Source organism: Triturus cristatus, chromosome 7 (assembly GCF_964204655.1).
Source record: "Triturus cristatus chromosome 7, aTriCri1.1, whole genome shotgun sequence".
NCBI lineage: Eukaryota > Metazoa > Chordata > Amphibia > Caudata > Salamandridae > Triturus > Triturus cristatus.
The window spans coordinates 1,786,866,227-1,786,875,471 of NC_140590.1; the positions used below are offsets into that span (position 1 = coordinate 1,786,866,227).

Below are 9,245 nucleotides of genomic sequence, written 5' to 3' on the forward strand. Positions count from 1 at the left end.
CCCCACTACTGTTTTTCTTAACGAAAAAGTTATGAATGGCAGTATTTTTCGGAGGACCTTAATCGTGAAAAAACAGGTCGAGATAGCCTGATTGACTTGAAAAGTAAGTCTTAGATCCTTGTCAATCAGGAAAACTGTTATGTTTGTTTTAGTGCTGCATGAGCAGGATGTTCTATCTTCATGGCAGCGTCTCGTGTGAGACAGTTACTACCTGGAGAACGAAGCAGGCTGGCAGCTGGAGTTGGTGACTCTATTAATGAAGAATAAAAAGGACGTTGAAACCTACCTGTGTAAGTCCTTTTAAAACTGGCGACGATCGACGCTTGCGGAGGGACAAGCCTGCCACCCACTTTTCCTCTTTCCTTTCAACCTGTGCATCGACTTTCTTCTCCATGACTTTCCTGTGACCAGAGAAGAGGTATTGTGATCCTCGAGATTTTCGGACTTTGCTGTTGTTGTTCTTTTTTCTGCCAGTCTGGAACCGTTCTTAATTGAATTTTGACACTTTTACCCGGATTTTGCTTTCTCAATGGTCTTCTTCGCTCGTGATTATGCTTGTGCATTTGTGACGTGCACCAAACATCATCACGCTCATGCATTGCGTGCCACCATTTTGTTTATGAGGATCTCTATGGCAACTTCATCACGGAACAATACTACAGGCGAATTTGACTTTCTTCTTATGTTTCAGCGATCGTAAACACAATCGCTCGAAATTCCACATGCTTTTTGTCATTTAAACAGACTGACATTCCTTAGCTATCTGTGCCAAAGTTACTTGTACCAGTTATTCACTGCTTTGTCCTATGCGGCCACCTAGTGACTATTCCTCACATTACCAGCTTATTGTTTATTAAAATAAAAGGAGAAAAGCAGGAAAGGACTAACTACTTTAATTCAATTCTTGACTTATTTTCACACACATTATCCAAACAAGAAACTGAACTTTCGTACTTTAAATTCCATCATGGCTGCCACTACCATGAGTCAACCACCTCCTTTCCTTTGCGAGAAAGGAGAACCACTGTTACCATGGAAAAGGTGGAAATTACTTTTTGATTCCTATTTGGTAGCTATTGGTGGTGAGAAACTTTCAGCTTTTAGAAAACAAGCCATTCTCCTTCATAATTTAGGAGTGGAAGGGCGCAACATTTATGAGAGTATCGATCCCATTCCTATTGGTGACGGAGATGGTGAACTATCTGACGTGTTTGAGATGTCCTTAAAAATGTTGGAAATGTACTTTGGGCCACGCATTAATATTGTGTTAGAAAGACACAAGTTTTTCATGAGGATTCAAGAACCTAATGAAAAGGTTGGAAATGATATAGCTTCACTTAAAATGCTTGCCTGTACCTGTGAATTCAGAGACCTTACTGACTCATTGATACGCGATCAATTGGTCAGGTGCACTAATAATTCTAGAGTGTAAGAAAAACTTCTTTCTAAAAGCCCATCTCTCAAGGAAGCTTTAGCTATTGTAGAAGGAATGGAAAATACCTCTGGTTGGGTTAAAGAGATGAAAACCCATAAAACAATAACTGACAGTACTCCAACTCCTAGCAGCATTCATGAATTAACTCAAAAGGAACCACCTCAAGACTCTATTGATATTGTCTCTAAGAATATACGTGGAACCAAGGCCAAACCGTCCGGAGATCTTTCAAGGATTAAATGCTAAAGATGTGGGAGCACCAATCACTCCTCCAACTACCTTCAATGTTATGCTAGAAACACAACCTGCCTTAAATGTGGGATTAAGGGTCACTATGCCAGGGTATGCAAGTCTGGTGGCAGAGTGCGCACTGTAGAAAGTGTTGAAACTTCTAATGCTTTGAAAACTGTCATGCTAAGTGTACGAGGTGATAGCATGGTTGACGCTGATGTCATCAGTATGCCAGAATGTGAGGTGATGATTGGTGATAGGCTAATTGTAGTTTTGGCTGACTCTGGCTTTCCTTTCACTATGTTGGGAAATTAATTGTGGGAAAAGGCTTTTCCTGAACTCAAGTTTTCAGCCCCTGACATTAGTCCTGTTAGTTATGGTGGCTCACATATTGACGTAATTGGGTTTGCCATCATGAAAATTCATTTCAAAGGAAGGGAGACCATTGGGAAGATTTATGTCACCAAATGTGGTGATAATCTTCTTGGCTGGAGACACCAATTAGACTTGGGTATAATCCTTAATCCAAATGCTTGATTTCCATCTGAGCAAGTCATGCTGATTGACCAAGCAACAGTTTCCAGTACATTTTTTGAGGAGTTCTCTCAAGCTTTCTCTAACAGCCTTGGCTTCCTTAAAAACTTTGAACACCGTATAGTTCTCAAACAAAATGCAACACCTGTGGTACACAAGGTTAGAAGAGTTCCCATTATGATGCTTGAACCGCTCAGAGATGAGCTCAAGAGACTAGTGCTCATGGGTGTGATTGAGGAAATTGAGTCCTCCGAATGGTTGGCCTCAGTGGTTTTCGCCCCGAAGGATGGAGGGAAGAGTATTATGATGTGTGTGGACTTGAGGAGTCTAAATAAGTGGATATGGGTTGACCGTCAACCGCTACCAAATATCTCAGAGTCAATTAACATGCTTAATGGAGCCAAAGTTTTCAGTGTGTTAGACTTATCCTCGGCCTATCATCAGGTGCCCCTCCATCCAGAGTCCAAACATTGAACATCTTTTGTAACACTACTGGGAGCTTTCTGTTTTATCTGAATGCCATTTGGGCTAGCCTCTGCGGCTGTCTGTTTTCAACGCATCATGAAAATTATCCTGGGCGACATTTCCAACGTCATGTTCTTTCAGGATGACATTTTGGTCTATGGGAAGGATGATTTGGAACATGACAAAGTTTTGAGAGCTGCTTTGAAAAAACTGAGAGACAATGGTTTGACTGTAAATAGAGCAAAATGTAAAATCGGGGTATCTTTTGTCACGTATTTGGGACATGTTATTTCTGGGGAGGGTATACAACCCAAACTGGAATTGGCCAAAAGTATTGTGGATGCTCCTGCCCCAACAGACAAAGAGCAGGTCAGGTCTTTCCTTGGCCTTGCGGAGTTTTACTCCAAGTTTGTCCCAGGTTTTGCCTCCACTGTTGAGCCTATCAGGGCCCTCCTAAGAAAAGGTACACACTTTGTTTGGTCACCAGCTTTTAGCTCCATAAAACAGGCAATAGGTAAGATGCCTATACTTGGTCACTTTGACTCCAAACGTAAAACTTTCTTAACAACTGATGCCAGTTTGTGTGGTTTAGGAGTAGTACTTTCCCAAGTTGAGGGAGGTGTGGAAAAGGTCATTGCATTCGCCTCAAGGGCATTGAAGAAAACGGAGCAACAGTATGCGTGTATTGAAAGGGAAGCTTTGGCTATTGTCTGGGCAATAAAACACTTTTAATGTTATCTTTGGGGCATTCCCTGTTTAGTTAGATCTGATCATCGCCCTATGGTTCAGGTTTTCTCTTGTGCAGAGAGTGAAAGACTCACCCCTAGGCTTAGGCGTTGGAGTGAAGGATTGGAAGAGTACAACTTTCAAGTGCAATACCTTCCTGGTTCTGCCAACTTGACAGCAGATTGCTTATCCAGGCTCCCCATTGGCTCTTGTGATGATGCTTTAGACCATGATACTGTCAATGTTAGTTGGGTAAAAGAGGCTGCTACTCAAGAGCTAGAATTTGAACAAGCCTTGTTAGAAGATGTGTTACTTCCTGTTGTTAAGGATTTTGTAGTTAAAGGGTGGCCTGACAGGAAGAGACTTGATTCTGACCTAATGTCCTTCTTGTCCATTAGAAATGAACTTACTATTTGTCAAGGTCAACTAATGCATGGTGAGAGAGTGATACCTCCGGATGCTTTGATACCCAAACTAGTGAATTTTGCTCATGAGGGACACTTAGGGGGAAATCTCATGAAGTCTCGGCTACGTGAAAGGTATTGGTGGCCTAGAATGGATAGCCATGTCGAGAAAGTTGTTAAGAAATGCTATCAGTGTGCCTCCGGTGATAAATCCCAAGTCACTAATACTGCTCCTTTGTCACCTGTTGAGGTTCCGCGCGAACCCTAGACCAAGGTTGGTTTGGATCACATGGGTCCCTTTGAGCTTTTAGGTCCTTTAGAGAGGTTTATGATTTTTTTAGTGGATTACTCTTCCAAGTGGGTGTCCACCAGGTATGTGAGTTCTATCTGCATGAGAGTGGTTATTGTTTCCTGAAGGATGAATTTGCATGTAAGGGCATACCTAATTTCCTCATCACGGATAATGGGGTACAATTCATTTCACAAGAAATGCAAGAGTTTTGAGGGATTATGGCATCACTCATCAAAAAACTGCACTTTATGCACCACAAGCCAATGGACTCGCAGAACGCATGAATAGGGTGGTTAAAGCATGTGTGCAGAGAGCTATTGAGAGGAAGGTTTCTCTCAAGAGTGTCTTGACGGATACTTGGTGGGCACATCCCACTGCTCTCAATGCTGTGTTACAGAAATCCCCCTTTCAAATATTGAGAGGAAGAGTTGCCTTATCCAAAATTAATCCTGCTTGGTTACCCCTCATTGAGGGTCCTGTTGTGGATAAAGAGGAGGTGGATGCAAGGGTCAAATCTTATCAAGGGAGGTACAAGGAGAGGTTTAACTTTAAGAATTCTACCAAAGCCACAATGTGGAAGGTGGGTGATTGGGTACTCATCAAAACCACGGTGGCATAAAAAGAGTATCACAGAGTTTATGGGCCCTTTTTATCATCACTTCTGTTTACAGGAATATAGTTACTGTTCATAATGGTAGCAAATGGAGTATGTCTCGTTTGGTAAGATTCCAAGGTGACAAATCCTTGTTTCCATCATGTTCAGATGACTTGCATGGTCCGAGTTCTCATTCAAGAGGTTGTTCTCCAAGGCTTCATTGTCCTCCAAAACATTATGAGGACTATGAGATGTATTGATTTCATTTGTGATGTTCTGAATTACTTAAGCTATGTTCTCATTTACGCATTTCTTTATTCCAAGGCATGCTGTCCTCCAAAACGTTATGAGGACTATGAAATGTATTGATTTCAATTGTGTTGTTTGAACTATTTATGCTATGTTTTCACTGGTGCATTTCTTTATTCTCAAGCCTATCTTCTTTGATTCTTCCTTTAATTATTTCCTTTATGTATTTAGTAAGGGGGATGTGTTATGTTTGTTTTAGTGCTGCATGTGCATGATGTTCTATCTCCATGGCAGCATCTCGTGTGAGACAGTTACTGCCTGGAGAACTAAGCAAACAGTGGTTCCGTTGGGTGAAAGAATTGCTTTACACATTAAGCATAGTCAAGCGTTATTCAGATAATATGCGATATTCTTCTGTAAGCAACACACCAAACAGTTCGTATGCAAATCAAATTCTTTATATATAAATTGCGTCATTCACATATATATGCATCAATATTTTATGGAAGGCCGTCAAGCAACAGTGTAATAATAAAAAGTGACACAGTGAAAAGTAAGTGCTCAGTGACAATGTGCGTGATATGTACAATAGTTTAAAATCTAGAGAAATTTTGAAAATGGCCAGCGGATTAAATAGTTATAGTAAAGCTGCGTGATGGAAGAGTTCCTTTTGGCGCAGGTTCTATGTACTGGTCCACATAATAGTCGACGTTTCAACCCTTGTGCTGCGCTAATGTAAGGTCAGTACGGGTCTTCATCAGGACAAAAGCCAAGCAGTGACGGCCTGTGGGTAGGGAGAAGACTTAATCAGGTGTGTTGCTACAAGACGAAAAGGACCTATGGGCTAAAGGTGGTGGGCAACTCACCTAGTTGCGATTGAGATTCATTGCCTGCTGCCCGAGTGATCAAATTAGAAGCACCGTGAATAGAGACGGCATTCCATATTGAAAGAGGTGAGCCCGTCCTAGTTTCTATTCAGTTCTAATGCAGCGGTTACTTTTCGCACCTATTCTAATACAGTGCATTACTTGTAGATATCATTGACAAGCACCGACTGAAACCTGACTTGTGGTTCATCGGATATACCACTGAGGTGAGCGCTTTTGCCGCTTCTTCACTACACTTTCATCTAAAAGCACCGCAGCTCGATATTAATCTGCCACTTGAATTACTTGTAGGCCCCCACAACGTAATCATCCGTTTGAAGTCCTTCCAGATCTTACCGGATCGGCATCTCCACAAAGGGCCCTGTTAACTTTTTGAATCTCAATCGCAACAAGGTGAGTTACACTGTTGCTTGACGGCCTTCCATAAAATATTGATGCATATATATATGAATGACGCAATTTATATATAAAGAATTTGATTTGCATACGAACTGTTTGGTGTGTTGCTTACAGCAGAATATCGCATGTTATCTGAATAACGCTTGACTATGCTTAATGTGTAAAGCAATTCTTTCACCCAACGGAACCACTGTTTACCTTATAACTTACTGCCCAGGTTCTGAGGGATACTGGGTCACCCCATTATTTGTACAACTGGAGAACTAAGCAGGCTGGCAGCTGGAGTTGGTGGCTCTATTGATGAAGAATAAAAAGGAAGTTGAAACCTACCTGTGTAAGTCCTTTTAACAAAACCTAAGTTCTTAGCATTTTGCACAGGGACAGGACAGGTGCCAGCTTCTGGGGGCCACCATAAATGATTCCAAATTGAGGGTTTTTGACCAAATTCTACCACCTCAGTTTTCTCTGTGTTGAGCTTTAGAAAATTAGTATTCATCCAGCTCATCACACTTGTGAGGCAGTTTCGGAATCGTTCTGCTGTGACTTTGACACTCTGTATAAGTGACACCACTAACTGGGTGTCATCTGAGTATGACACCAGTGTCAGACCTTGATCTTTTATCAATTTAGCCAATGGGGTCACACACAAATTGAACAATGTGGGGTATAATGCTGATCCTTGAGGGACTCCACATGGTAGGAAGAACTCCCCAGACTGAATTTCATCTAGTGAAAGGAGCTCTCATCCCTGGCGGCCTGTACATCAGTAAGCCAGGTAAGAGTTCTTGATTATTAAGTTTTACACTAAAAGACATGGCCTCTGTCTCCAATGTAGATTCCGCTCTAAAGTGAGAGCGATATATCAGTGCGATACCACTTCGTGCTGCTCCTTCCCTTTCTACTTGTGCCATCAAATAACCAGCTGGGACTGCAATGTTCCAGTCTGGTTCAGAGAAAGGAGATGCCCACGTTTCGGTGAGGAACACCAGATCTGGGCTAGCAACTGATATTAAGTATTCCAATTCATATTTATGTTATGACATGGAACTGGTGTTCAACGGGATACAATTGATTACATTAGATGTTTTACACGGGATAATATAACCAATTAATACAAATATATTACCATTTAATAATTATTTAACAATACATTAATAATCAATAACCATAATTAAAAACATATTAATTAATTAATTAAAATACAATTACTCCCCACCCTATTCCCCTATAAACCCACAACCCGCTCTGATAATAAAAAGCAACATTTTCTAAAAGAATATTACTAATTTCTTGGGTTTTTTTCTTTCTTTTTTTTGGGCTGCTTACATTTTTATTAGTTTTCAACAAGTATAACGCACAAGGCTAAACAGGCCAGAGTAAAAAAAAACATAAATGTTCAAGTTATTTAAAATGGTAAAAAACAAATAACGGTGGGGATTTTCTTCATGATAAAAACTACTTCTGCATGTCCGCAGCCATGAAAAAAAGAAAAAATGGAGGGGTTTGGGGCGGGAGGGGGTGGGGAGGGGGGAAGGGAAGAAGGGGAGGAAATGGACAATGAGTACTTTAAGCCGGGGCCCGTTCACGCCGGTGGCCCAGATGGTTTGCTGAGCTCACTGGCGTGGCACTTCCTCATCACCTCTTAAGCCAGACCACACGTGATCACGCCATTGGTCACCCGGAATGTTCCTGAATTCTCTGGAGTCTCCGACACAGTTGTCATGGCCGTATGGGTTGATTTCTGAAGAAGAAACTAGCACACCAGTGACCAGGATCCGCTTTGGGGAGACCTGGGTGGTGAGGGATAACTTCACCAGAGTACTCAACACTACCACAGAAGCTGTTACTGGAAGTAGAGCCCAGACGTCTTCTGTAGTAGTAGTGGGTTGCAACGAGGGAGCCGCTCGATGGGTTAGATGCCATTTTGCTTACTCTTCTTAAAAGTTACTATGATGTTTCTTAAGGCCAGATGTTGTGTGTTGTTTCTTCTTGACACTGTGCAGCAGCGACTTCAGTTGGGACTCGGCTTGGGAGTGCAAACGCTAAGCAACAGGGCCCTTTTGTAAAGGAGATGCTGGGAGTATACTCCACTGCCACAAGACTAAGCTCAGCTTGACTGGTTCTAAACATTTAATACATACATTTAATAATAATGAAAATACATAAAAAAATGTTATCTATACCTTTAAAATACATACTAATATACATAACACTAATAAAAATATCGATATTATTGACAATATTTTTGCTAACGATATTACTTACTTCGATATTACTTACAACGATATTTAAAAAAACGATATTGATTAACTTAAGGTCGATATTCTGGTCAACAATATTCTGTCCCTATGCTATTGAAAAAACAATATGTTAGTCGATATTAAAAAATCAATATTTTTACTGTGCACCGTTCTTCCCTAGGTCCAGTGAGTGTTCTGACTAGGCTGTAGCAACATTTTCATTATCTTGGCATAATTGCTATAATAATTGTAATTTTGTGTAACATAAATTACACAAAATTAAATCATTACACAACATCACGTAATTTAAGGGACACATTTTAATGTAAGATGTACCGTTCAGGTAATTTTTTTAGCACAAACCACAAATCGGATGACAACAGCATTATTTGAAACACGATAAGCAGTTTCTTTAATGTTTGAAGGTAATTAATATTTCAGGTACATTTCATACCAAGCAGACAATTTGAATAATTTTTGAGTTCAAGATTTATTTGACATAATTACATTTAATTTTGCATAGTTATACTATGATTTCATGTAATTTCATTGCAATAAATTATACAGGTTTCACATATCCCAAGCTCTGATGAGCTGTGGGTGAGGGGACATTGTTGAAGGATTCACTAGGAAGTGGGTAGTGTGACTCTTGGACACCCCATAACAATAAGAAAAAACTTCCCAAGGGCAAATCTTCCCACTTTTGCATCACATCCTGTTTGCATAACTGCAAGCTAGCCCACAGTGCACTATTCTAAGAAAAATGAAAGATGGCACAGCCTTTCTTC

The 9,245-nt window shown here is 40.6% G+C and overlaps 1 pseudogene; it reads right to left on the reverse strand.

The window, feature by feature from the left end:
• Positions 1–7,794: 7,794 nt before the first annotated feature.
• LOC146813129 (pancreatic progenitor cell differentiation and proliferation factor A pseudogene) lies at positions 7,795–8,141 on the reverse strand (annotated as a pseudogene).
• Between the last annotated feature and the right edge of the window lie 1,104 nt (positions 8,142–9,245).